At 43.4% G+C, this 27,060-nt stretch overlaps 1 protein-coding gene across 26 annotated transcripts in view; it reads right to left on the bottom strand.

Annotated features, from left to right (window-relative positions):
• The window catches only part of EPB41L3 (erythrocyte membrane protein band 4.1 like 3), a 231,978-nt gene that overhangs the window by 119,315 nt on the left and 85,603 nt on the right, over window positions 1–27,060 (bottom strand). The window contains exon 1 of one of the 26 annotated variants that reach the window (XM_059409236.1): window positions 26,560–26,612. The exons of the other annotated variants lie outside the window; for them this stretch is intronic. The gene's annotated coding sequence lies outside the window, so the exon portion shown is untranslated. Of the gene's footprint in view, window positions 1–26,559; window positions 26,613–27,060 lie in introns of those variants that run through there. 26 annotated transcript variants of the gene reach the window in all.

Genomic DNA, 27,060 nt, shown 5'->3' with positions numbered 1-27,060 from the left:
TTAGGAAGTCATTTTTACCTCTTCCAAAGACAGGCTCACACACCTCGCTTTACTGGATTGAATACTACAAATGCACATAGTAATAAAATACATGAATCATGTATTTTATGTCAAAATATTCATGAAAGTTAAATGCAAACAATGTATTTTCGAATGAACTTATGAAAAATGCTGTTTGAGAAGTATATTCAGAGGAATCATTAGCACTTCCCTGGTATTACTTTGGTGCTTGAGGGTTGGTTTTTGGTTTTTTGTTGTTGTTGTTTTTTAAAACAGACAGATTATTTCTCATGCCTTATGTTTCAGACAAGAAGATGGGATTTCCCTGGTCCTAGAATCCATTAGTCCAGACAGGGCACAGCTGCCCCCAGAATATTCTGACAGCCCAAATTACAGGTATACAACATTTCATTTCTGCACTAAAGAGTCAGATTTTTCAAACACATGATTATGATCTACAAAAGGAATGTATGTGTTCCTTTCCTCATAGGACTTTTTAAGCCAACACTATTACAGTGACTGGCCATTAATTTATTATTACTAAGTACAGTGATTTTCACAAGTACCTAAAACCAACAGATGCTGGACGGGACACTTTATTTTTATACTATACGTACTTTGGTTCCCTGGTGCCCAAGGCAAACAGCTGTCATTTACATGCAGTCCTTCTGCTAACACTTTATGTAATTCCTAAGGGGCTTCCCAGCCTATAATTAGACTTTCCAGCTGCCAGAGTATTCAGTGCTGGGTGGAACTGAGAGTTTTTTGCTTTATGGCACTTGCTGAAAAGTCCTCTTCGAGATGGGACCGCTGGAAGAGCGCCATTCAGGAATCAAGCGGGAGAGCAAACAGAGGAGTTCTTCAACCATCTGCTGTGATTAGGTCTGTTCTACACGCCAGGGTTGCTTTAGAATGAACTCTTGAGTCAACCACAGGAGTAGGAAATTGAGACGAAGCAAAAAAAAATGTGGAAGTTCAAAACGATACTAGAAACTTCCTAATTCAAAGCTGCAGAGACCATCAGTATTGAACCAGTTACAACCGCTCTCCTAGCCTTTTACGTAATTCTCCTTCCCAGGCCCCGTCAGCAGGATGAACCCAAATGACACAGCAACGAGGAACTGAGAGCAGGCAAAGATGTCACCATGTCAAAATCCTCAAGGCCAACAGTCCCAGAAAGAGAGTGCAGGTCAAAGACAGTAGCAAGTGGAAAAGTAAGAGGAAGCAAGCAAGCTTTAAACTGGAGTAAGTCCTTTCTTTTTATTTCTTTAAGATTTATTTGAGAGAGAGAGAGAGAGAAAGAATCTGAAGCAGACTCCTCACTGAATGCAGAGCCCAAGGAGGGGCTCGATCTCACAACCTTGGGCCCATAACCTGAGCGGCAACCAAGAGCCCGAGGCTTATCTGACTGAGCCACTCAAGTGCCCCTAAATTGGAGGAAGTCTACAAAACAAAAAGAAGTCTGAGGTTTAAAAAAATGAAAACATTCTCAAAACACTTTCAAGCACTGTCCACCAGCCCTCGGATTCTGATCCCAGGGTTCGCAGGAAACACGTGTACCGAAGCAGGTTTTCTCTCCAGGGAAGGACCCGCTGCGGTTGCAGTGAGAGATCAGCCTGGACCTCGGGAAATCATTTCTCTGATTCAACACATGACAATTATAAGAAACCAGACCTCATGTGCCCATAAAAAGTCAGACAGCCCAAGAGCTAATAACTAGTACAGGCTCCTCAGGTAAGATGGTAAGATGGTTTTTACTAATAAATGTTCCAGGAACTACAGACGCCTTTGGTCTGTGGCTCCCACTCGGAGCCCAGGCTGGGGCGGATGTCCACACCACTGATGGATGCCCTCTTCACAAGCAACAGACACCTGGTCGCATCTGGGAACATGTCCTTCTACTTGAAAAAAACACGGTAACAGCCAAGACCAAGGGCTCATCTATTTCATGGCTGTTGAAATACCAAAATTGAGAGGATACTTTAAGGAAATATTTAAGGAATGGACATCAAGACCAGCTCTCCCACTCGACTCATTCTATTGACCAGTGAGAGAATTTCTCAAGCCAGAAATCACATGGTCAACAGGGAACTAACATGTCTCATGCTAGTTCCTGACATTCATCAGTTGTTTCCCGGGTCAATTCTTCATTAAACAGAGTACCAAAAAAGGGCTCTAAAACCATCTCTGATGGAGGGTGACTTGGGTAGGTCAGTGGAGCACAACAGGGCTCAATCCTGGGAGCTCTGCTGTTCTCTCCCTACACTCAGTCTCGAAGGGCTTACCCATCCTCAAGTGTCCACCTCTTGTGATCCTAGGGTCATGAGATCGAGCCCTGCATAGAGCTCAGCAGAAGTCCGCTAGAGAAATTCTCTCTGCCCCTCTCTCCTCCCACGCTCTCTTAAAACAAACAAACAAACAAACAATCCCATCTGATAGAAATGTCACTGTTTCTTGAACTCCCAGGACTCGTTAAACCAAAAGTGCTCAACACTGTGAACTTCCAGCATCTGCATTTCACTGCACGTGGCCAGATCATCATCCCGGGTGTCAGTCAGTACACATTCAAGGAATGTGCACTCATTTTAAAATTGGCCTAAGCAAAACAATTAGTGAGACAAATTTGATTTTTTTTAACTCAGCCATCCAAATGTATATATTTACCACATACTTCTACTAGCAGACATAAACAAGAGTTGATGATTATGCAGAATCTTCTGATCAGACTGGTTAAAACGAGAGTATGGGAAGTTCCCAACTGCCAATTAATTATTTCCAAAATGCTACTTGCAAAATGGTTGTTGAGAGCCCCAAATCCTATTTTTCACAGAAATAGTGCATAAACTATAGCGAGGCTTCAAGGAGAACTTAAGCCAGATGCATGTGAACAACATTTTAGAAGAATCCCTAAGATCCGTGGAACTCCTTAATCCCAGCCAGGATTAGTTGTGGGGGAGGAGGGATGGGTGTCTCTCAAAGACCAGCAGTTTCATCTTGTCTATTTGGTTCACGGCGCTGTCACCAAACATTTCAAGCCATCTTTGGCACAATTAAGCCCTCACTATCTGTGAGGGAGTGAGGGAGTGGAGGGAGAGAATGCTCCAGCTCTAGGCTGAGAGTCTGACAGGGAGAAAATCTGTCATGATCCCACAGGAAGAATGACTCAGTGCCAAGGAAGAAAAAAAGAAGGGACAGGAAGTGGGTGCTCTCAACTGAAATGTCCTTATATTGGAAATGGCTTATAGGCACTCCAAAATTAACTATGATTCTGAAACTGCAAAAGCCTCCCTCTCTCCTTAGTGGAGCCCCACTGTGCCCCTATGGAGGACAAATGGTCAAGATTTTTGAGCTCCCCACCTCCCCCAAATGTTCTGGGCACATGGAAGCACACCTATGTGTACAAACTCCTCTGTTTTCAACAAAAGGGAAGCATCTCATACACATGGTCTCACACCCTGCTTTTTCGATCTGCGATACAGGGGAAAGGCAGCACCACCTCCCCCTTCAAACGCTTTCACCTTGAGAATTCCTGACCCCAGGCCCCTGACTTTCCTCCCTACCTCCCTACCTGACTGCTCTTGGGTCTGTAGACACTGGAGCACAACAGGGCTCAATCCTGGGAGCTCTGCTCTTCTCTCCCTACACTCAGTCTCGAAGGGCTTACCCATCCTCATGGCTCCAGATACTGTCACCACCATGGCCCGCCGCGACTATGGATCACGGTACTGAGCTCCTAACAGTTCTTTCTGGCCTTTCCTCCTCCTCCCCACAGTTTCACATCCACTAGAGTTCGTCTCTTCAAATATAAGGTCGTGTCAGGGGATTACTCTGCTTAGAAGCCCCGAGTCACTACTCATCACACTAGGGGAAGCCAAGGCTGTGCCATGCATGTTCCCACGTCTTCTCTGACCTCCCCCTCTTACTACCCTCCCTCTCTCCACTCCAGCCACATGAGCATCTTTGCAGCAACTAAAGCTGCCAGGCCCATCCCCACCTCACACTCGGGCTGCAGTGCTTCCCTGCGGACCCCCATGGCCTCCCTAGCACCCCCTGCAGGGCTCTGCTGAAACGCAGCTCCCTCCCTCAGGCTGGCCTTCACCGCGCTCTCCCAACTTTCCAGCGGCCCTTCCCATTCCTCTTTCCTGCTTTCTTTGCTCCAGGACACTTACCGGCCTCCCAGATTCTATGCTAAAGTATTGTTTCTTTGCGGTTTTCGGTTTCTCACTTCTAGAGTACAACCTCCAGGACAGCAAGGGTTTTTACTGGCTGGTTCACTGCTCAATCTTTCCTTCCCAGAATAACGCCCGCCTGGCACTCGGTGGCAGGCACCCAGTAGATATTTGTTGAATGAGCTAATGAATGAGCAGCGTATTTTCAGTTCTATTTCTTAACAGTTTCCTTACTCGATGGCTAAAAAGATCTCCTTATATTTAACACTGCCCAGTGGCCAGGGCAGGAATATAAACGCTTACGCAACGATCCGCACACTTAGGGTTTCCCCGAGTTTCGCTGAGGGTTTGAGGACCGCAACGAACACCCCTTTCCGTGGACACATATTTTACGATGGAAAGGAGGATCAGAAGGGAAAGATTTGAGCTTTACCGTTTGGTACGAGGATCTCAGATGTTAAAAAGAGGAAGCAGAAGCTCAGGAAAAAGTGCCTGAACCCGTTTATTTGGCAAATTAGCAGGCAATCTGTTTGCTCAGCAAAGACGTCGGCTCAGATGTGTGTCAAGTGACAACCCACGGTGAATTATTACAATAAAATTATAGGGTTGATAAGAGAGAAAAATTGCAGGGAAAACGGCTCACGCTAAGCTTTGAGGGGAGGAAAACATGACTGAAACAACAAACCCTCAACAGTTGTTTTTCACGGAAAGCACACGGCACATTCCCAGCAAAGGCTGTCCACGCGGCGCAGAGCTGCGCGCGCCCTACCTGTCAGCATAGACAGATGCAGATATGCGTGAGGACGGCCCTGTAGACGGGACACGGGCTCAGCACCGCAGCCGAGGAAGGGAGGCCAGATCGATTATGATGAGATGCTTCCATTTTTCTACCCATCCTACACCCCGGTTACTTCTGATGTGTCCATCTCAGGTCTCGCTTTTCTCTTTTTCCAAAAATTCTCCAGGAAATCGTCACTTAGTTATCGCCCGTACCCAAGAATTGCTGTTATCTCAGTAAATCAAGTGCCAAGCAGGCTTTAAGAGCAAAGGTTGGTCCTTTTGGAATTGGTGGACACCCTTCTCCAAAGTGGCCCCCAGTCCTGGAATCATGAAGGGGGCTCTGCGGGGCCACGCTGAGGACACGTCTGCAACGTCCCCTCATTGAGCTCCTGCAGAACCTGTACCAGAGGTGACCGTAGGAGCATCTTCCTTTCAATGCAAGGTCCATCCCACACACCCACAGGCTTTGTTTCTTCACAGAAAGGCTTTACCTTCCCTCTTCCCGCTTTGAGTACATTCTGCTGAGTAATTATTGTAACGTACCCTCTAGGAGTAGCCTACTCCACAACTTTACAATGGTCCATTTTCATGGAAATCACTAGAATGATGAATATCATTATCTAGAGCTCTATACACATGATGGTCAGGACAACCAAAACCCAAACAGCTCTGTGGATCAAAACAGCAAATGCCACTCCCAGTGACACTGTTCTGTCCTCTGAGCCAAGTCAAAGATCTTGTCTAGGATACATATTGGCTAGGAATCTATTGGCTTCTCCTCCTTCCTTGTTGGGCTCCATGATATGGTGACTGACAGCAATACACAGGACTCGACAAAATTTTGAAGGTGTCAAAGCAGATGTGCCCCCAAAAGAAATATGCTTCAAATCATGGAGAAAATAATCAAGGCCAAATAAACTAGGTCAGTAGATTTATTTCTGAGATGTGTTACATTGGACATGTTTCTGAGTTACAGAGTATTAATCTAGGGGAGACAATTAAACTGCCTGCCTCATATTAGAAGGGAAGGGAGCCAGGTCAGAGTGGTTAAGCACCTCCCCATGAGTTAAAATGTTCTGGTTAGAAAAGGCCAAAGTATAATAATCCATCTCCTGCATGAATATTATTTTTCTTGCTGAGGTCACTGCCAATCCAGTAAGAAATTAAAGATAAGTTATAATAATTTGTCCTCCAATTAAATACTTCCCAAGAATTTAAATGCAATGTTTCCATGGTTAAAATTCTACTTGAAAAGAAAAAAATCTAAAAACTAGCATGTGAAATCTGATTAACAGTAAAATAGGTAGTAACAATTTAAACTAATTTCTCTCCACCAATGTTACATAGCATAACTCTCTTATTGACGTACATTATTTAGGGGAACAAAATTAGAAAATGCAACACGAATTGACTTGTTTTATTTCTCTTCCAGATAACATCACACATGCACTCCTCCCAAACCCCCAGGTTCCAAGAGGATAAAGCTCAGACTTGCACTCACAACTTATGGACTGGGCATAATACCTGCCTAACAAAGATGTTGCATGCAGACCAGAACATAAGCTCCATGAGGAGCAGAAATTTTCTGGTTTCCACTCACTGTTATGTAGTAAAGTTTCTGGCATATAATAGGTTCTCAAGAAAAATTTGGTCAATAAGCAAATGCATGTAAATAACTAATTTAGCTGGCACTCAAAACATTACTGGATTAACTTAATCATAAGACGCTGAAATACTGAGACTCAACATTAGCCATTAAAAGCCTTAATCCCGTTATTTAATATTAACAACTAAGAATTTAACTTTGTAGCAAGAATGCAATTAAACATTATCAGACAATGCATATCAGGCGTTTACCACAAGTAAAAGGGTTATCTTTGTAGAACAGATATATTTACTCCTTTCAATGCCAAACAGATATTTACAGTTACAGTATAAAAATAATGTAGCCAATAGATTTCTGTAGACATAAATGGTGATCTGGGTAAGAGAAGGTATTTGCCATGCAAGGCATGCACCACAGACTATCTTTTAGAGAGTGTATGTTTCATTGTTTTGTGCTCTACTTAAAAAATATGCAAGTGCAATTTCATCAGCCTGTTCACCGTAAAATGTCATTAGAATGTAAAGCCTTTAGAATACATATCTATCCCCTTGGTTACTGACCCAGGTCTACATTCAGCAAGCTGAAACAATGAACTCCTAACATGGTTCCTAAAAGTCATCCTAACAGGAGCCAGGTTGTAAACAATGAAACGTAACAAAGCAAAGCAACAGATTTAAAGTAACAGACATGGTTTCCATTTCACTACAATGCACCACAAGTCATATTATACTGTCTGTAGTTTGAGATTGAAAGAGACCAATCTCAAGAGATCAAGGACCCCAGTATCAAAAACATATGCATCAAGCAAATGGGGACATACAAAAGGAGTAATTTCTGTTGAAATTTCCATGAGGACAGACATATATACCATGTACATTATACAAGGGCCACAATTACAGTGAAAGCAGTGGTTTCCATATTTCTAGATTTCACAAACTGGTAAACTGACATTACTGAACATGAAATGGTCTTAAATTTGGCTACTGAACCAAATTTCATCCACAATGGTTTCTGAATAGAAGGTATTCAAAGTAGATCACTCCAAGTTTTTCTGTTTTCCCCCATGTCTTCCTCTCATTCTAGACCACCACAGTTTCCTTGTGATAATTCTTTTTTTCCTTCCTCAAACTATTTAAATCAGATTTTTTGGTCAACTGAAGCAATAAATCAATGCTGCAAGCCAGAAACAGATCGATACTATCAAACTGATAGAAATAAATTTATCGGATGCCTGGGTGGCTCAGTCACTTAAGCATCTGCCTTTGGCTCAGGTCATGATCCCAGGGTCTTGGGATCGAGTCCTACCTCAGGCTCCCTGCTCAGCAGAGAGTCTGCTTCTCCCTCTCCCTCTGCTGCTTTCCCTGCTTATTCTCTCTGTGAAATAAAATAAAATCTTTTAAAAAAATAGAATAAAAAAATAAATGTATACATAAATTTATAAGCAAAAAGATTAGGGACAATCTTTTTGCAAAATAAAATCTGATTCTTCTCCATCTAAATTTTCAAACTATATTCAAGTTTAAAAAAATTTAATACCTATGAGTTTTAAGCTTGACTTTTTTGAGAAAGGCTGTCCAAGATCATGTCCTTACTAGGTATTTTGGTTTTAAAAAACTTTTGTTTAAAAAAAATGATTTAAAAATATGCATATAGCTTTATAATGCCCTACAAATAGATATTTAAATACAAATTTTAAACATGATTTATGTACACACACATATATCCCTAAAAATACGAATCTACTTAATTCTTACAACACACCTATAAAGTGGGTATTATTACTATTCCCAGTTGAAGAAACTGAAGCACGGAGAGGTTATTTAACTTTTCTCTGGTCGTATAGACAGTAATTGGCTGGGCTCTTCACTACTATATTATCCTGCCAACAGCTGCTTTCCTACTGTCCTTAATTAACAAATATAAACAAAAGACTTCCATTGGTCATTTTCAGGAAACAGGACAGATCAGGGATTCTATGTTGCTAAAACATAGACTCATCTCTCCTCTAACATCATGTTCTATGGGTCAAGCAAGGAGGCCACATTCTTGTATCTTAACCACTCAGAAAGTTAAGGCCCCTTCATTCTATCTATGGACAAGTCCCAGGGAGGATCTGCTGAGCTGGCCTGGATCACACAGCTGGGATGGAGAAGCAAGACTGACCAGGCCTGGGTACCTAGCCTACTGCTGTAGCCAGGAAGCTGGCAGCCTGTACTGGCAGCCCCAAACAGTCAAAAGAAAGAAGTCAGCAGCAATTCTCCAAAGCAGTAGGCAGCAGGTGCTGGTCAGACTGAAGGAGACACACAACAAATGTTAACGCTGTGAGATCACTTGTCTGACTTGTTCCAACTGTTCAGTGGTAATCATGCATTGCAGAAAACCCAGTTTCAGCCCAGAGAGGCCACATTTCATTGCATTCCATTCAAAATGATATGCAAAAGTAAGAGCAGCCAAGTAACAGAAGTTCCCCTCCTTCTGTGCCCTTTCAACATTTGTTCCTCCCTGGCCCAAGAAGAGCAGGGACCGATAGCCCAGGAGCCTCCCAGGAGCATTAGGGCCAGCCAACCAAAGCAAGAGGAGTCCATCCAAGAGCAACTGCATGGCCTGAGAGAGCTTTCATGGTCCAGATCAGGACCATTCCATGGACTCCAACTCCATTTGAACCTAACTCTATGAAGTATCAGTAATATTCATAACCTTATAGCAACACAATGAGTTCAGCTTTACTATAATTCCCATTTCGGATATGCACTTAGCCTGTGCACAGCTGTCACATAAACCCAAAGCCAGTGTTAGCATCCACACTTTGCAGGTGTGGTGAAGAAACTCTAAAAAACTTTTCATGACTCTACCATTAGGAAAAAAGTGTCTGAGCTAGGATTAAACACACAGACTGTATAATAAGGACAACTAATTGTCTGTCACAAATCTGATCCAAAACTCCCACAATTATAACCCATATAAATGTTCTGTATATAGTATAATCACAGTACATGTGCATGATTATTGTACAGATATTATGTATCTAATACAAAACATGAAGATTTGCATCTATCTTCTTAGAACCTGAAGGTGTGAGAAGAATGATCTTAGAGCACACAGGTCTTCTCAATCTGCCATTATTAGAGAATACCTAAACTGACATCTTCTTTACCACTCAATCAACTTCTCTTTATCAGGTAGATGCATTAAAATCATTGCAGTATCCCTAGCACATCTCCCAAGAAAGATTCTTTCTATAAGAGAAACAGCCAATACATACGGAATGTTTATGAGGATCATAATGAAGCTGGTATTTCTACTAACATATTGTCAACTTCAACCTCTTCTCAGTATAAAAGAACACTAAGAAACAAGAGTGTTCCATCAGGCAATACCATCTCACCAGAAAGCCATAAAAACAATTACCTATGTCCTCACAGTCTCTTTAAAAAGAGAGCTGCAAAACATCCAATTTGCTGATCTGGGACTGAGACAGAATCCCGAGTGTTCGTGCTAAAGAACACCAGCTTCAAACTGAGTCAGGTTGTCGTCAGACATCCTGAAATCTGTGAAGCCACCTATAGATGGATCCTAGGAGGTGGAGCCCCTGTAGGCCTTGAGCAAACCTGGTCCCGTGGGCCATCAACCAAAGTACTTCATGAGGAATGATTATGAAGGGCACAGGTCTCCCACATCTGCAGTAACTACACAACATCTAATCTGTTATCTTCTCTATTAGTCGACTCCCCTTTATCAACCCAAAACGCCCCGCTCACACTGATCTTAGAGCCTCATGCAGAAGTAAGTCACTATGGGGGCACCTGGGTGGCTCAGTGGGTTAAGCCTCTGCCTTCAGCTCAGGTCATGATCCCAGGGTCCTGGGATCAAGCCCCACATCGGGCTCTGTTCTGGGCAGGGAGCTTGCTTCCCGCCCCCCTCTCTGCCTGCCTCTTTGCCTACTTGTGATTTCTGTCTGTCAAATAAACAAATAAAATCTTAAAAAAAAAAAAAAAAAACAAAAAAGGAAGGAAGAAAGAAAGAAAGAAAGAAGTCACTGTTGGCACCAAGAAAAAAATATATATAGTTTAAACTTGAAGAATGTAAGGGTCATGGGGTACCAACCACTCTCTACAGTCAAACATCTGTGTAAAATTTTTGATTCCCCCAAAACTTAACTGCAAGTAGCCTACTGTTGCTGGAGACCTTTCCAACAACATAAGCAGTCATTTGACACATATTTTGTAATATGTACTATATACCACATTCTTTTAATAAAGCCAGAGTAAAGAAAAATGTGAAGAAAACCAAAAGCAAGAGAAAATATATGGTACTCTACTGTATTTATCAGAAAAAAATTTGCATTAAGTGGACCTTCACAGCATTGATCAAAGTTCAACTGTAATTGAAAACAAATTTAAGAATGAAGAGAGATCATTCAGCTTCACCAGCACGGAGTACCTAGAGCTAAATAGGGAGAAATTCTGGATTTCTACCCTCCTGAAGTCTAGATATGATACTTAAATTTAGAGAAAAACGTAATTTCCTGTAAAGAAATAGAAATAAAGCAGGAATGAAAACTTTCTTTTGGCTAAGAAATTCTTTAGAACTAACTTATAGATGATTTTGCCATAGATGAAAACAAAAATATCTATCTTTATATCTCACAATAATTTCCTACTATATTCCAAAAGAAAAATATTCAGTTTTCTTTAATTAGATGCATGCTTAATCAAAACCTCACTTATCTACTTGATATTTCACTGAAGAGCTCAGAATTAAAAACCAACTAATCCTTGATTTTCCCAGGACAAAGAGTGAAAATGAGAGAAGTACAAATTATTTTCTAAATTACAAGACAATGGAATATTCATTGGTAAGAAAAAAAACAACCCTGTTTACCTTACACTGTGCTAAAATTGGAAGGGGAAAAAAAAGGGGGCAGGCCAGATGGTATGTCTGGGAAGATATTGACAACGTGGAAATGTTAATTCTTGGGGAGGGGGTAAATTACTATATTCTAACAAGCATCAAGAATCTCAAGTTGAAGTTAATTGAAAATGACTGGCACCCAACTGTCACTCTGGAAGCATGACACTGCTCAGTGACGTATGTCTTGACTTGGCAAACAGACCCATTCTTTTACATCCCAAGAAGATCCCGCAGGCTGTACAGGCAAGTTTTCTCAGCGGGGAGTCTCACTTTTTAAAGTTATACTTACAACTTACAGTTCACTCACTTTTAACGAAACCAGATCTACTAAATATTAAAGATTGACTTAGATTTTTCCTTCCCTGATGCATGGGATTGTCTCCCATTCTATTTTAAATGTCTCCTTCATTTAGGTATTTCTTGGGCACCTATCACGTGCTTGGCACTGTTCTAAGAGCTCGGGTCTATGACAAAAAAGCAAAGCTGATATACTCTGGGTGGGGCAGGTGGCAATAAACATAAAAGTAAAATATGTTTAATACGAAAAAACATAAGTAGGGAAGGGGAACAGGTAGTGTTGAATGGGGCGAGGGGTGATGGGGCCTTAAGTACAAGGGGTAACTTGTATAAATATGCTGGTGGAGAATGTTCTGGTCTGGTCTGAGAGGACAGCATCTCTGAGGCGGAAGAACAAGCCTGTTCCAGGAGGAGTAAAGAAGCCAGGAACCTGGGCAAAAGCGACTGGTCTTCCCTAACAAGAAGCACGCCATGGAATCCCACAGATGTCAATGTACGTGAACACTAACTTCATGCCGAATGAAAAGGGCTGCAGAAGGATATACACAGTGTATCATGTAATGGTTTTTAAACCTTATGAACAAGACCGCAGAAAGTTAGTGATGAGACAAACAGTAACAAGGAAAAGAATGCAGAACTGTTATCATGACGAGAAACACAAATACAGAAGGGCAGCTGCTCACTGGAGGCGGGGAGGTGTCACTGTGGACGAGAGTTTGAGGACAGACAGCACATTGGACAAATGTTGGGTTTCTTCAGCTGGACGTTATCTATACAGCTGGTCACCACACTATGGCTCAACCTCTTAGTGTTTCAGAAATGTTTTGCACTATTCTTTTTTTAATTAATTAATTTTCAATTAACATACAATGTATTATTTACTTCAGAGGTACAGGTCTGTGATTCATCAGGCTTACACAATTCCCAGCACTCACCATAGCACATACCCTCCCCCATGTCCATCCCCCAGCCACCCCACCCCTCCCTCTCCCCCTCGAGCAACCCTCCGTTTGTTTCCTGAGACCAAGAGTCTCTCATGGTCGGTCTCCCTCCCTGGGTCCCATCTCCTCAAACCTATCTCAGCATCCTCCAATTTCTTAACCATCTGGGGGTCATCTCGACATTTACCTCTGAGTGACAGACGAGACGGGCCCAGCATTTCCGTTCAGTTATGAGCAAGAATATTTCCTCCCTGGGAGACTCATTTGTTATCATAAGGAGAAAGGGAGCAAATTAAGGGAACGAAAAAAGCTGTCATCACGTTTCTGGCACTCTGTAAGTACCCATTAGAACCTTTTACAGTCTCCAGAAGAGGGCTGTGTGAAAGAAAATGCAGCAAATCTATGCTTAGTGCTTTAAACTAAGCTGCCTGTCACATTTTTAAATACAGCCCCTTCTCTACATAGGGGTGGGTATTTTTAGCAATGTCACCTTTGCTTCTCAATATACTTCTTTAAAAAAATAAAACACCGTGGATAGAAATTCCTACTGCATTTTGTACCTCACCACCCATGCTCTCAGCCTCTCTCTGAGCGTCCTGGTATCCCAGGCGTGCACGTGTGTGCACTACTTCCAGTCCCTTACCTTCCTCTCCTTAACCCGCTGGGCAGTTTTCACCTCCCTCAGGATGCCCCGGCCTGGGAGAGAAAGGACAGCTGGGAACTGGAAGGACCACTGGGCATGTCGGGGAAGGAGCACCCCTGAGCTCCTTACTGAGAGCTGGCCAGCCCTGGAGGCAGTGAAATGCAAAGTTGTCTCAGGAATGGTATCCTCTGGGGACTTGGGGGGCCCAGAGACTTCTCCTTCCTGAAACACATTTCCCCAAAGTCCTCTCTCTAGGACCTCATCTTCCCCAGCTTTAATGACCTCTGAATTGTAATGAGTCGGTGTCTCAACCCCGAAGCTGGATCTCTTTGGCTGGCTGAACCCCGGGGAAAGCCTCCTGGATATCTCTCCCTTAGATGCCCCGTAGGACCCTTGGGCCCAACTCCTGATGTCTGTGTCCCTGTCACCAACCCCACCCTCAACCTAGGCCTCCCCCCCACCCCGCAGACATAACCTCAGGGGCAGTAAGTGAGGCTACTCCCCTCTCCCCTGCCTCCCAAACCCAACACATCAGCAAATATCACAACTCCCCCCACTAAACATTTCCCTCCATCTCCACTTCCGAACTACCCTGAAATCCTCCTTGGACAGTTACTATGTGCAAAGGACTTACACGCAGGGCTGCTGGAAGGACTCATTTATTGTGCAAGTGTGATTATTTTTAGTTTATAGAAAAAGGAAGTGAAATTTTTAAGGTTAAGTATTTCCCGACGTTATAAATCTAGACAGCTGTGGAGTCAAGACTTACTAATAAGCTTACGGATTCATTCATTCACTCAAACAAGAGACTCAAAACCAGTCATTTTAACTACAACTGATAGACTGTCTCTTGAAAAGGAAATTCCCTAGATTACTTCAAGAGCCAAAGTAACGGTTCTGAAAATCACATTTGACCACATGCGCCAACAGGGCAAAACTCCTCCTTGCCTCCGCATCTCCTCAAGGCAACATAAAACATGGGGCCCTGAGCTCTGACCCAGCGGTCTTCTTCAAGGCTCGTCTCACCTTCTCCCCACTGTCCCTGGGTCCCATCTTGCTTCTTAGTCAGATGCAGTTTCCTTCAAGTTCTCCAAGTGACTTAGCTCTCTCGTTCCTCTCAGCCTTTGTACAAGGGGGCCAGTCACCTCAAACATTCCCGGTAGCCTACCCCTGTTTCTGCCATGTGCCGATGCGAGGTCACTGTTCAGGTCTTAGGTCTGACATCTCGCCCTCTCCTTCCAGAACCACACACCCAAGTCCAGGTAGGAGAGCCTCCTGGTCTCATTCGCTGTCCCAACCTCCCATGGCTCTACCAGTCCTGATGGATTGTCACTGCCAAGCAGGCAATCCCTTAACTCTGTGCCCTGCGTGACACCGAGCCCCTGGAGAGTGGGCACTGGTGATCATTTTGTTCACCACTCTGTTGTTGGTAGCTGCAGAATGCTGACACTTCCTAAGTCCTCAAGATACATTCTGCTGTGAGGAGAACAAATGGAGGCACAGAACTGGGGTGCGGAGCATGAAAGAAGTCAAACACGCTCCTTTTCCCGATGTATGCCATCTTAACTCCCTACAAAGACTGCCGATTATTGTGTGCAACTTTACAACTTGACAAGAGCTTTCCCATCAATCACACACTTGGTCATCACAAGAATTCTATAGGAAGAAGATGGGGGTTGCTCTGCAAATTCCAATCTCTCCCTCAGAGAGGCTCCGTGACTTTTTAAAAAAATTTTTTTAATTTTTTTTAAGGATTTTATTTATTTGACACAGAGAGAACACAAGCAAAAAGAGCAGCAGACAGAGAGAGAGGAAGAAGCAGGATCCCCGCCGAACAAGAAGCCTGACGTAGGGCTCAATCCCAGGACCCTGGAATCATGACCACAGCCAAAGGCAGACACCCAACCAACTGAGCTACCCACGTGGCCCATGGCTCGGCAACTTCTTCCAGCCAAGTTGCAAATAAATGCAAGTCTTCGGGCATATCTGTCGGGTACACCTGTGAGATCCTCCAGAAGAACGGGAATGGGTTGGGACCCAGTCAAGGTTCTGGATTCTGGTTAACTAGACTCACAGTCAGACCTCAGAAAAGGGGCAGCTGAAAATGGAGCAGGCTCAGGGGCAGATGTAGGTTCTGTCAGTGCTAAAGCTTTTACAATTTGGGGCGCATTTTTTAAGAAAAAGGGTTATGAAATTACGAATCCAAACCTAAGTCACAAGTGTCCTAAGTTTCATAGTCCAAATCCAAGCACAACAGTAGGAGAAACTAAGCTTACCTAAGAAAGAAGAGGAGGTATATTCAAAGTCAAAGCAGTATCACAAGAAAGGTAAGGCACAGGAAAAGGGGGGACAAGAGGAAAAGTTGCTTATTCAGCAGTGACACGGGATCCCTGAGGCACTGTACCTGGCCCACACACGCGCGATGATTACAGATGGTGCCCCTGCCCCAGACCACTTACAACGGAGAATTAGCATCACAGCTAAAGAGAAGTAGTACAAACAAGGAGGACCTGATAAAATGTTAAAAGTCCCCAAATGGCAGTATCTAAAGCAGCCCTCCACACACATGGTCACTGTGCTCTGGTCCTGCTTCAAAGCACTCATCTCCCTCAGAAATCACATTATTTTGCTTATTCCCTATCCCCCTGCTTAAACCACAGGGCAAAGAGGAGAAGCAGAGGGTCTAACTTATCCTGTTCACTGGGCCATCCTAGCACCAAGCAAGTACCAGGTTCACGAGGAGCCTTCCAGAAGTATTTGTGGAATACACAAATGAACGAGTAAAGGAATGAACAGAGGAATCAAACCTTACAAAGGCTCCAAGTCCCAAGCTTTGGTTCATGGCATCGGTCTTTACAGTCTAAACGTGCATTTTGGTATCCGTTAGTGTATCTTTTAAAAGTAACCATCGCTGTTGCCAAATGAGCATCCTGCTTGGACAAATCATAATTTCAAAGAAGCCTGGCTCAGAGCCAAGCAGCCGGGAAGAAACATGGGCACCGGCACACTTGAGGAGGAAGCGGAGTCAGAAGACGGGGTTGGTTTGTTTCGCTTCTTTCTTTAGGCTGACAGACACTTGACTCAGAGTCGTGTGGAGAAGGGGTCGTTGGGACTGAAGCTGGTCTGCGTTTAAAAGACCTGGACCCACTGTCGGGGCGAGTAAAACGTTCACTGAGACAGAGAGGGTGGAAGCCAGCCAGGCGCAGGGTGTAGACGTGAGTTCGGGGGACATCTTTGCTGTGACTGGTAACACGGGCTCCTCAGGACACTAGGAAGACCACATAAGGTCATGTATAATTCTAGTCAGGAGAAGTGCAGGCAGGGAGATCACCAGGTTGAAATCCAACTCTTAAGTAAGAACAGGGAGAAATAACAGGTGTAACGGTAAACGGATGAAACCAATACATGTTTCAGGGGAACAGTTTGCTGAATATTAAGTAGAAAAGGAGTTTAGGAAATTTAATTTACTAATATTTGTATATCCCATCTTTTGCCCTTTACATCTATTGTCTAAATGTTAAGGCCCTGGGCAGGTGGTTCCAAGATGGAGGTCTGGTGACACCTGGAGACACTGCCCGGAGAGGGAGGAAAGTGACTGAGGACATCTTCATCCCCACTTGCACTCTCCCTGTGCCGGGAGCTGTGTGACCAGGAAAGCTGCTTCAGACCCGCCAGTGGCCCTGCGGCTGCAGCTCCAAGGTGTGGAAGCTCCCTTCGGAATTCATCTTCCGATCCTAAGAAATCGATGTAATGCTAGGAAGAAATACAAGTGACTTTTGTTTTGTTGTCTCTCTCCACAGAAAAGTGAGAAATGTGTCCTTTTCGGATAGGAGAATAGAGAAACTAAAGATAATTACTATATATCATAATGTAATCTGGACATTTACCATTTACATAGTATCACTAAGAATCCTAACATTTGCAGAGAAAACAAAGATTTTAGTCATTTTCATTTCTGCCTAGGTTAAGAATGTCCTAACAACTTAAGAGTTATCCATAAAACCCAAATAGCGCAGTATGATTTTGATCAGCAAAAACACCTTTACTCATAGAGGCATTTCCTCTTTACTGATTATACTCCATTTGTATCTTATCACAGAGAAAACTAGCCCCAACTGAAGGCATACTGAGCCACGCAGTTTCACTTACTAATTTGTTAGAAGATTATTGTATTTATTTATTTGCTTGCTTGCTTGCTTAGAGCATACATGGATGGGGGGCGGGCAGGGAGAGAGAGAGTGTCCCCAAAAAACATGCATGGGGCCCAATCCCATGACCCCCATGACTACAACCTAAGTCGAAAACCAAGAGCCCCTTTCACTTACTAATTTAATACTCCTGACCATTATGCTACATAATTACCATCATCCCTATTTAACAGATAAGAAAACTAACCTTTAATCCTACTTCCTTAATCTTTTAAATTTTACTTAACTTCCTAGAAGGACCACAAAAGCAATTAAGTGATGACCAGCCATAGTGAAAGCAGGCAGGGCTCTTTACGCTGAGCATTCTCTCCAACATTAGTACTATTTATTGACACGGTAGTATCTTCCCAGATTACGTATTTACCAGACAGTAACCAGTCAACTAAGAAGTTGTTGAGAAAAGATTCCTTGAAACAGCTATCTCAAAATGTGGCCCAGAATCCACTTACAAACCTGTTCACATACAAATGCCTGGACCCAGCTCCAGACCTATTGAGAATTATGGATGGGTCCCTAGAATTGCTTTTTAGCAAGTTCCCCAGGAAATTACACTACACAAGAAGATGTGAAAACCACTGTGACTAATTCCTTGCAAACCTCTACTACTGTCATTTGGAGTTTCAAATTTGACAAAATTTTATTATTTTCATTGAGGGTCATCTTTTGGATTATGGAGTTTGTGCTGGAATGTCCCACAATTCCATACTCTCCAGGGGGGTTTATTTTTGCAATCTTAACTCCTAACAGGTCTCTAGGAACAAGCAAAGTAGGCAAATAACAAAGTAGCTTAATTGCAAAAATATTTACTATGTGTCTACTCTCATTCCACATGGCTCTAGAGGTCTTCAAATACATAGGTCTCATTTCAACCTTCCTGTTGGCACCATCATTGCCATCTCACAGCTGGAGGACCTTGCCCAGAAAAATGGAGCAACCTGCCCCAAGTTATCTAGCTGAAGAAGAGCAGATGTTTCAATCCATATCTACTCTAACTCACTCTACTTTCTTTATTCTTCAACACAGTTCCTCCCCCATGAATTACTGCTATCTAGATTTCAGGCTTTAAGGGGAAGAATTTTCCAAATGTCTTGAGCAAATTGGTCGACTTCTATACCTTTTCCAACCCCATACTTTGTCCACTAACAGTATATGGTTTAAGCTCAAGTTAATAAAAGTCACCACCTATAGCACAAAATAATGGCGTAGAGTAGACAAAGATCAAGAATTCTCTCAAATGAAATCACCAAACACTGTATCTCCACGATGTGAGTAACTCTAGACACAAATTGCATAAAAGCAAGCAACTCCCAGGCCCACCCTTGGGCTTAAGCTCCATCATGGCGACCTAGCAGAAGACTAGGTCCACCACGTCAGTTAGCGCCATCTTGGGATCATACCACTATTTTCCTCAGCCATCTGAATGCAGGAAAACAACAGGGATGGCAAGTAAAATTAATAGTCAAAACCATGGGCTTGTCTCTAACACAACAGAGTGGCCCATATCCATGGAGAATCTGCATGAAATCTGTGAACAGAGTCCAACATTCACTAACCCTCTACTGCTGAAGACAAAGGCAGGGTTCAAGACCCAGGGCAGGCTTTTTGTTTGTTTTCTTTGTCCCTGGAAGCCCCATGCCTCCATACCTCCTTAACTATCTCAGACCCTGAAGTATTTCAACTCTGAATTCAGAGTCTAGTTTAGTTACATGCCCAGGTGTCTGCTGCCTATTGAGGGATGCTGGGATGCACTACGGGAGACAGTTGGTACCTGGGACCTCAAGGTTAGGCTGTGTCAGGGAAGGTCATCTGTCTGTGAATAGACTCTTGTCACAGTTTGAATTAAGAAATCAAAAAATAGGGTGCCTTGGTGGCTCATTCGTTGGGTGTCTGCCTTCAGCTTGGGTCACAGTCCCAGGGTCCTGGCATCAGGCTCCCTGCTTAGCGAGAAGCCTGCTTCTCCCTCTCTCACTCCCCCTGCTTGTGCTCCCTCTCTTGCTGTGTCTCTCTCCATCAAATAATAAATAAAAACTTAAAAAAAAAAAAAAAGAAAAAAATATATGGCTAAACTTGGTTGTTTTCGTTTATCAGGACTAAACACACACACACACACCCCTGGGATGCACACAAACACCATTAACAATTTTAATTTTGTTTAATGTCCTGTTTCATCACAGCCCCCTGATGTGTGTGCTACAAGACAATGACAAAAAGTACAGGCAGCAAGTAACAGGAGGAGGAGGGGCTGGACGACAAGATTTCAAATAATTACCATCGTTAAGGTAATGATCCTTCACTAATGTTGTATAGGACCCAAAGAAAATATTCATTTCCCATTAAAAATAATGATGGAGATACAGATTTGTATACATGAGAAAGCTTCCCAGGATATACTGTTACATAAAAAAGAAAATGGTTACATATAATGTTTAAGCTAGAAATCTGTTCTTGTAAAATAGGTGCCTATCTGAGTCTGTACATACACAAAATAAAGCTACTGGTATTTAGTAGGCCACTTATGATACATCGGGTACTATGTTTAGTGCTTTGCATGTATTGTAGCACTTAAGATGGGAGTGTTACGGCCATTTGAGAAATTAGCAAACAGAGTCAAGGAAGTTGAGAGTTGACCGAGGTCACAGAACGATTAAATAGTGAGACAGGGAGCCCAACACAAGGCTGATTCCCATTATGGTGTATATTAGACATGCCAAGAGATAGCTTTGGAAGGATGTTTGCCAAAAATATTAACAGCAGCTGTCTTGGTGGGTGGGGGGGAGATTTCTCCTTTTTGTTTTTCAGCATTTTAGAATACATCTTACTTCATTTTATTATTATGTTTTTAGGGGGGTAGGGAGGGGCAGAAGGACAAGGAGAAAAAGAATCTTAAGCAGGCTCCATGCCCAGTGGGGAGCACAATACCAGGTTCAATCTCATGACCCTGAAGACCATGACCTGAGCTGAAATCAAGAGTTGGACACTTAACCAACTCAGCCACCCACGTGCCTCTAGAGCATATTTTAAAGTCAGCATGCAGTATTTTTTTAATATCTAAATTAACAAACGTGTTTTATTGGGAAGAATAAATAAGCAGCATGGAAATCTTCCCATCTTCCATATGTCTAATCTTCCACTCTCTACAGCCCCCCAAAAAACTAACCTCCGACTGAATGTGACCACGAAAAATATATGGAGTTGTCATCACAATCAATTTCCGAAAAATTCTGGATTAGGCCACTAACAAAAGGTTATCTATCTCCAGACTCCTATTCTTCCAATACAACCTACATTGATCACCATATAAACACTCTTCTTGGGGCGCCTGGGTGGCTCAGTGGGTAAAGCCGCTGCCTTTGGCTCAGGTCATGATCTCAGGGTCCTGGGATCGAGTCCCGCATCGGGCTCTCTGCTCCGCGGGGAGCCTGCTTCCTCCTCTCTCTCTCTGCCTGCCTCTCTGCCTACTTATGATCTCTGTGTCAAATAAATAAATAAAATCTTTAAAAAAATAAAATAAAAATTAAAAAAAAAATAAACACTCTTCTTCCCTACTCAATTACCTTCATTGGCTCCCTCCTATATCTAGTAAAGTCCAAAATATCCTTTTGTCTCATATCCAAAACCTTCTACAAGGAGGCCCCACATGTTCTCCTTCAACTCGTCTCCTACTACTCCCTAGGGTAAATGCTACATTCCACCTAAATTTAGGCCTGTTGACTTTTGGAGAGGACTCATCTCAATCAAAGCCCAGCCATATTCCAAGGACCAAACTAGAATATGAAGACCATTCAATAGATGTGTCCCATAAAGGAAAGCACATAATGAAACATAATTACTGGGGAACCTGGGTGGCACAGCTGGTTAAGTGTCTGACTCGATTTCAGCTCAGATCATGATCTTAGGGTAGTGAGATCAAGCCCCTCACTCAGCAGGGAATCTGCTTAAGATTCTCTCCCTCCTTCTGCTTCTGCCCCTCTCCGAAAGCATGTGCACTTTATCTCTTTAAATAAAATTTTTAAAATCTTAAAAAAATAATTACTAATACACAGAATGAGCCATATAAAGAAGCACTGATTATAAAGCATTTTTCATAAAAAATTTGCACATCCAAGTGACGAACCATTTTCCATAAAATTCATGGCACCATTCATCGTAAGAGACACAGCACTCTGCCAATCAAGCAATGACTCATACACCAGAATTTCTCTTTTCTAGTTATTTAAAGAACTCTTAGATTTATTTAGGTATTCTATGCATAAATAAATACACAGAAACAAAATAATTTGTCCAAGGTCTTCCTAAAAATTCTCTACTCAGACTCTGACTCCTTTGAATTGCAGACCGACTCAGTTTTCTCCGCCCCTGCTTTCCCACAATGCCATCCCCTGTGCATCTCTATCAGGGAGGCACCATTTCCTACCAGTGCCCGTTACTACTCCAAGGTTTTCTTCCAGTCAGCTGACATCCAATCTCCAATTTTGGATGCATGCTCCAATCCGTGAAATCAGTTGCCTGCTTTCTCTCTGCCACATGGTTGAGAGCAACTGTAATTCCTAGCCCAAATTCAGACATGTTAAAATGCAAAAATAAAAGTTTCTTGTAGACATGATGATATCTGGGGCTTACAGAAAGACACAGAGAAAGAAACTCACTGTCTGAGAATGTAAACACTACGTAGAAAAATGACCAAAGAGGAGAGATCCACAACAGAAAATAGTTTTTCTTTTTTCAGTCCGACGTCAGGATCGGTATCATCACCCAGCCCTAATCCATTTTCAGCTTTTGTCACACACCAGTCCAATCCCTTTCCTCATCTTCTGAGAATTCCTTCTCTGCTGATGTCCTCCATGACACCAATTAGAGCTGGCAGGAAAGGAAGCAGGCCTCCTGCAGATCTTCCCTTAAAGAAACCATTCTTGTTTCTCTAGGTACCTGCAGTATTTTCTTCTCTGATATAGCAAAACCCCCAGAACCTACCTCATTCAAGCTATGGGGATAACAGCAAGCTTGTTAAGAAGGGGATCATGCCATTAAAAATAATGACTGCAGACATGGGTTCAGTAACTCGCATTTTTAAATAAAGCAGCAGGGCCTTTGAAGCCTTTTCAAATATTTTTTTTTTGTAGTGAAGCGTAAGTCACAAATGGCCTCATTTTTCATTCAAGTCCATAAATATTTACTCAATGCTATAAGTGTTTAGACCTGCACTTGGTTTGGGGACGAAACTCCAAGAAAAATAAGTTCCTACTCACATCATGCACTCACTCACTCAGTAAAACTGGAGAGAAAAATAAACACATGAAGCAGGTTAAATATTGCATTTGTTTCCTAGGTCCAGTACAGACCCTTCTGCTGCCTTTTTTTTTTTTTTTCCCCTCTTTTTTTAAGTTTGTAAGGAAGGACTGTAAGAACAATGTATCAATGTGTCAGCAATCCAAAAATTAAGTTGTCAGCTTTTTCTCTATACTGCAAATTACAAAAGAATTAGAGGTTTGGTGCTAATAGAAGCTTACAATTCTAAAGTGTGCAATTTAACCAATCACCGCAAGGTCTAAAAATGTAATACTGAAGACATTTCCACCAAGTGATCTGCAATTCTGGTATCTAATTTCAACTTCTCTACTTGTGTCATTCTTCCCATTCCCCCCCTCCCCCCGGCTTCGGAAATTGTTCTGGAATAGCTACACAGTGAAGAACTGCCCAGCTCCTCTACATGCATAATACGCTCACATGAAAAAAACGACAGTCATCTTGACCAAGGAAGTACAGAAAAGACAGTGAAGATGTGCAACTATCCTATGAGCCATCACTTCTTCATGCTCGTATCACATTACATGCAAAAATCAAAACGTGAAATGTACTTTACAGTTTCAGAATATCAGACTTGCTTTTATAATTTATTCAATACTAATTTGGGTGAAACCCGTTTGTAGTCATCTGTGTGCTAGAAATCTAAGTTAGGATTAAAATGTTAAAGTATAAAATAATTTGTGAAACAGTGTAAGTGGAAATCAATTACCCCAAACCACTGCAGATGTCTTGTAAACTTGTGAGATCTCCAGCTTCTTCCACCATTGCCAATTGCCAATTTCACATCACTCAAAAATAAATCAGAAATGACACTGCTTATCCATAAAACACACCATCTTTATAGACAACACATGCTTTTAAAAGATAGTATTAATTATCTAAACCAAGAATTTAGCAAGAATGCTATTTCAGTGCAAAGAATAGTAAAAAAAAAAAAAAAATTGGCTCTGTGCATAAACAAAAATACAGACTCATTATTCTTGCTCTCTGGGTAATTGTTTAAATGGCCCTTTTTAAGCTTCCATATACTGTTTTCCCCAATAAAAAGGAAATTCAATGATTTCTACTATTTCATAAAAAAAAAAAAAAAAACTTCTTCCTTTATCTATGAAACACACTTTCCTACGCAGTCTTGAATTGACATCTACCTTCCCATCCTCCAAACAATACCTTATGGTGCAGTTCAACTTGAGAAAGGAGAGTCTCATTCATTTATCAAGCAAAGTTCAAGCCAGCAAGATGCTTCATACCGTCTGGTTTTGCTTGCCCCACCCTTGTTTCCTTTGAGCCATAGTGATGTCACAACACCAGGCAGGGTAATGACTTCACTGCTCCAGTCCTTGCTTCTGAGCACACAATTCTTTGCTGCCAAGGCAAATCAACTGACAGCAGAATCCTGCAAGAGTGCCTGACGAATTCCCAACAAATTAGCAGCCAGCAAGCCTTTTGAAAGAAAGAGATGCAGCAATTGCACCACTAAAGATCCATCTAAATGAAGTGGTGCTAAAGATGAATTTGATTCATGGTTTTCAATAGTAAGTCTATATCCTGTAATAAAGCTGACACTCAGGGCAGAACTGTGGCTGGATGCTTGTAAGACACTATGGGAACCAAAGATGTTCAGGGCAGTCAAGTAAATAAGTAACCTCTCTCTTCATTATAGCTCAATTCTCACAACTTCTCTCTCTCTCTCAAATGCATATTTTTCAGCTTACTCCTGAATGAAGTTCTATGTCACTGAAGAGGACACAAATTCTCATTTGTGAATTTTAAGACTTCGTTTTAAAACGCTAACTTAAAAGATGAACATGTATACGACAACATGTAAGACCATATCCTGGACAAAAAGTTTCTGCCATATTTAATCCAACATCGAGTAAATGCAGGAAATATTCACCAACTTGTGACAATATCACGTCTCTTAGTGAATGAAGAGTTGCCTGTGTTGTATCTGGGCAGCCCCTTAACGCATTTGACCAAAGAGTTCTAAAAAACCAATGTAGTTTCTAATCAAGAAAAAAAAAAAAAAATCCCTGGTCTCCTATTTCAACACAATTCAAAGTTGGCCAAAGTCCAAACCCCGTACAAGAACTGGCAAAAACTGCCTCGAATCTAAATCACATTCATGCAGAAGAAATGACTTGAAAATCAAATGTAAATACTCAGCGGAGACACTGACCTTTGACCTGTCTCTTCTGGAGCCTTCATCTAAAAGGTGTTTACAAATTAAATAACGTGGCTACTCTTTTAATTACTGATAAATCACTCACAAAACATGTTCTTTTTGCAAAAAAGTATTTGCCTGAAGTGGATTAGCTAGCTGAACTTTATGCAGTACCTTATGCCTTGGATATAGTATTTTGCTTTTCTAAACTACCAGAAAATTATAATGCAAATAAGACAGTATTCCGAGATTTTCATCAGTGCCTTGTGAAATTAACAAAGTTACTGCTTCTCAGTCTAGAATTTATTTCCTCTCACAACTTTGTTACTGAAGTTTTAAAAGTTTGAAACCAAAATTAAGATGCGTTTTTAAAAAACCCTGTGAGGGCCAAGATATAAATTGCCTCTCCATTCCCTGGAGTTTACTCAAGCTTGATGTGCTCCCCTTTCATAATGGGGCTTTTCTGGCTTAATTTGCAGTAATTGGTGCTGGGTCCAGGGCTCCCAGATAGACGTGGAATTTTTAGAATTTTGGCTTCCTGGAGGCTTCAAATATCAGAGTAAAACCCCCCAGAAGAATGTTTTCAGCACTTAGTGCGATGACTCTTCTGCTAACGTTCATGCTATCAAGGGAAACTCCAGGACACCTGGCCGCCTCTGGGAGCCTAAATTGGGCCTCCCAAAAAGATTAGGCAGGATATCTGCAAAAGCAATTGTACAGGACTGCAAGACTAATGTAAAAATACTGAACCACCAACTTCAACACGTAATGGAAGCACTGCATTAGCAGGACTGCCTGGCCCTTTCAGGATTTTCCAGCCCAGCCTCCACACGTAATTAATACCACATGTTTTCTTTATCATTCTGTTCTCCAACAATCTTTCCAACTTTAACCCTGGGCTGCAACTGGAGGAAAAAACCCTAGAAAACTTTGGATCCGTATATATAAAACCCCAAAAGGAAAACTGCTCCCACTTGCAAGGGACCAGTTACAATTTACTAGGTAACCACACCCACCGCATTGCAGAAGCCATGAACTTGGCGGGGGTTGGAGGGGAGAGGGGAAAGGGGGAGGGGAAGAAGTAGGGCGAGATGAGAGGGGAAAGCCAAGAAAGCGAGCCCCCACGGCAGGAGCTGCGAAACACCCGCAAGGAATTGGCCGAGACCACGACTCCCGCCGTCCGATGCCCCGGCCTCCCCACCCCCACGCGCCGCAAAGCCGCCCTCGCAGACACCTCCCGAGGCAGCTCGTAGCCCCGCGGGCGCCAGGTGAGCAGTGAGGCTCCCGGCCCCTCGGCCTCCCCGCGCTCGGGTTCCCGTGAAGGGAGCCAAGGGAGCGCAGGCTGGGGCGAGGGACGCCGCAGGTGCCGGGCCAGGAGCCACCTCTCTAGGATGCTCCCTCCTCCTCCCTCGGCTACCGGGCTGCAGCCCCCGCCACCGTCCAGGGGACGCCGCCCCAGTTCGGGGAACGAGACAAGTTACATAAAAGCGGCCGGCCAGCTCCCGAGAGGGGTGCTTTGTGCCGAGCGCACCTTACCGGCCCTGCGCCGCGCCCGCCAGCGCCAGGCACCCGGGACGACCCCGCAGCCGCGGCGCGCTGGGCGCAGGGCCCCTCCCGCTCGCCAGCCACCCGCCCCGGGCGGCGCCGCAGTGTCGCCCCCGGTCCCCCGCCCCTCCCTGCGCAGTCTGCCTCGCCCTCGCCCCCAGCCCCGGGGTAACTTAAAACATGGCGCCCCAAACGGGGGATTTGGGCAAATTGGCACTGCAGGGACGCAGGGACCGAGCCGCCCCTCCCGGCCAGAGCTCCGGGGGAGGTCCCCAGGCCGGAGGCCGATGCTCAGGCTAAGCGCGCCGGCCCAGCCGATTCTGCAGCGCGGCCGGCGGGCGGAGCGGGCACGTCCCCGGCGGGGGGCGCAGCGCACCGGCTTGGCCCGGCCCCGCGGGGGTCCCGATCGGAGAGCGGGCGAGTTCCAGGGCCGGGCCCAGCGCGGAGCTCCCGCGGTTCGGGCGGCTGTGCGGCGCCAGAGCCACGCGTCAG

Source organism: Mustela nigripes, chromosome 8 (genome assembly GCF_022355385.1).
Source record: "Mustela nigripes isolate SB6536 chromosome 8, MUSNIG.SB6536, whole genome shotgun sequence".
NCBI lineage: Eukaryota > Metazoa > Chordata > Mammalia > Carnivora > Mustelidae > Mustela > Mustela nigripes.
Note: the sequence above shows the minus strand (reverse complement) of the source record. Positions and strands in the feature narration are given on the sequence as shown.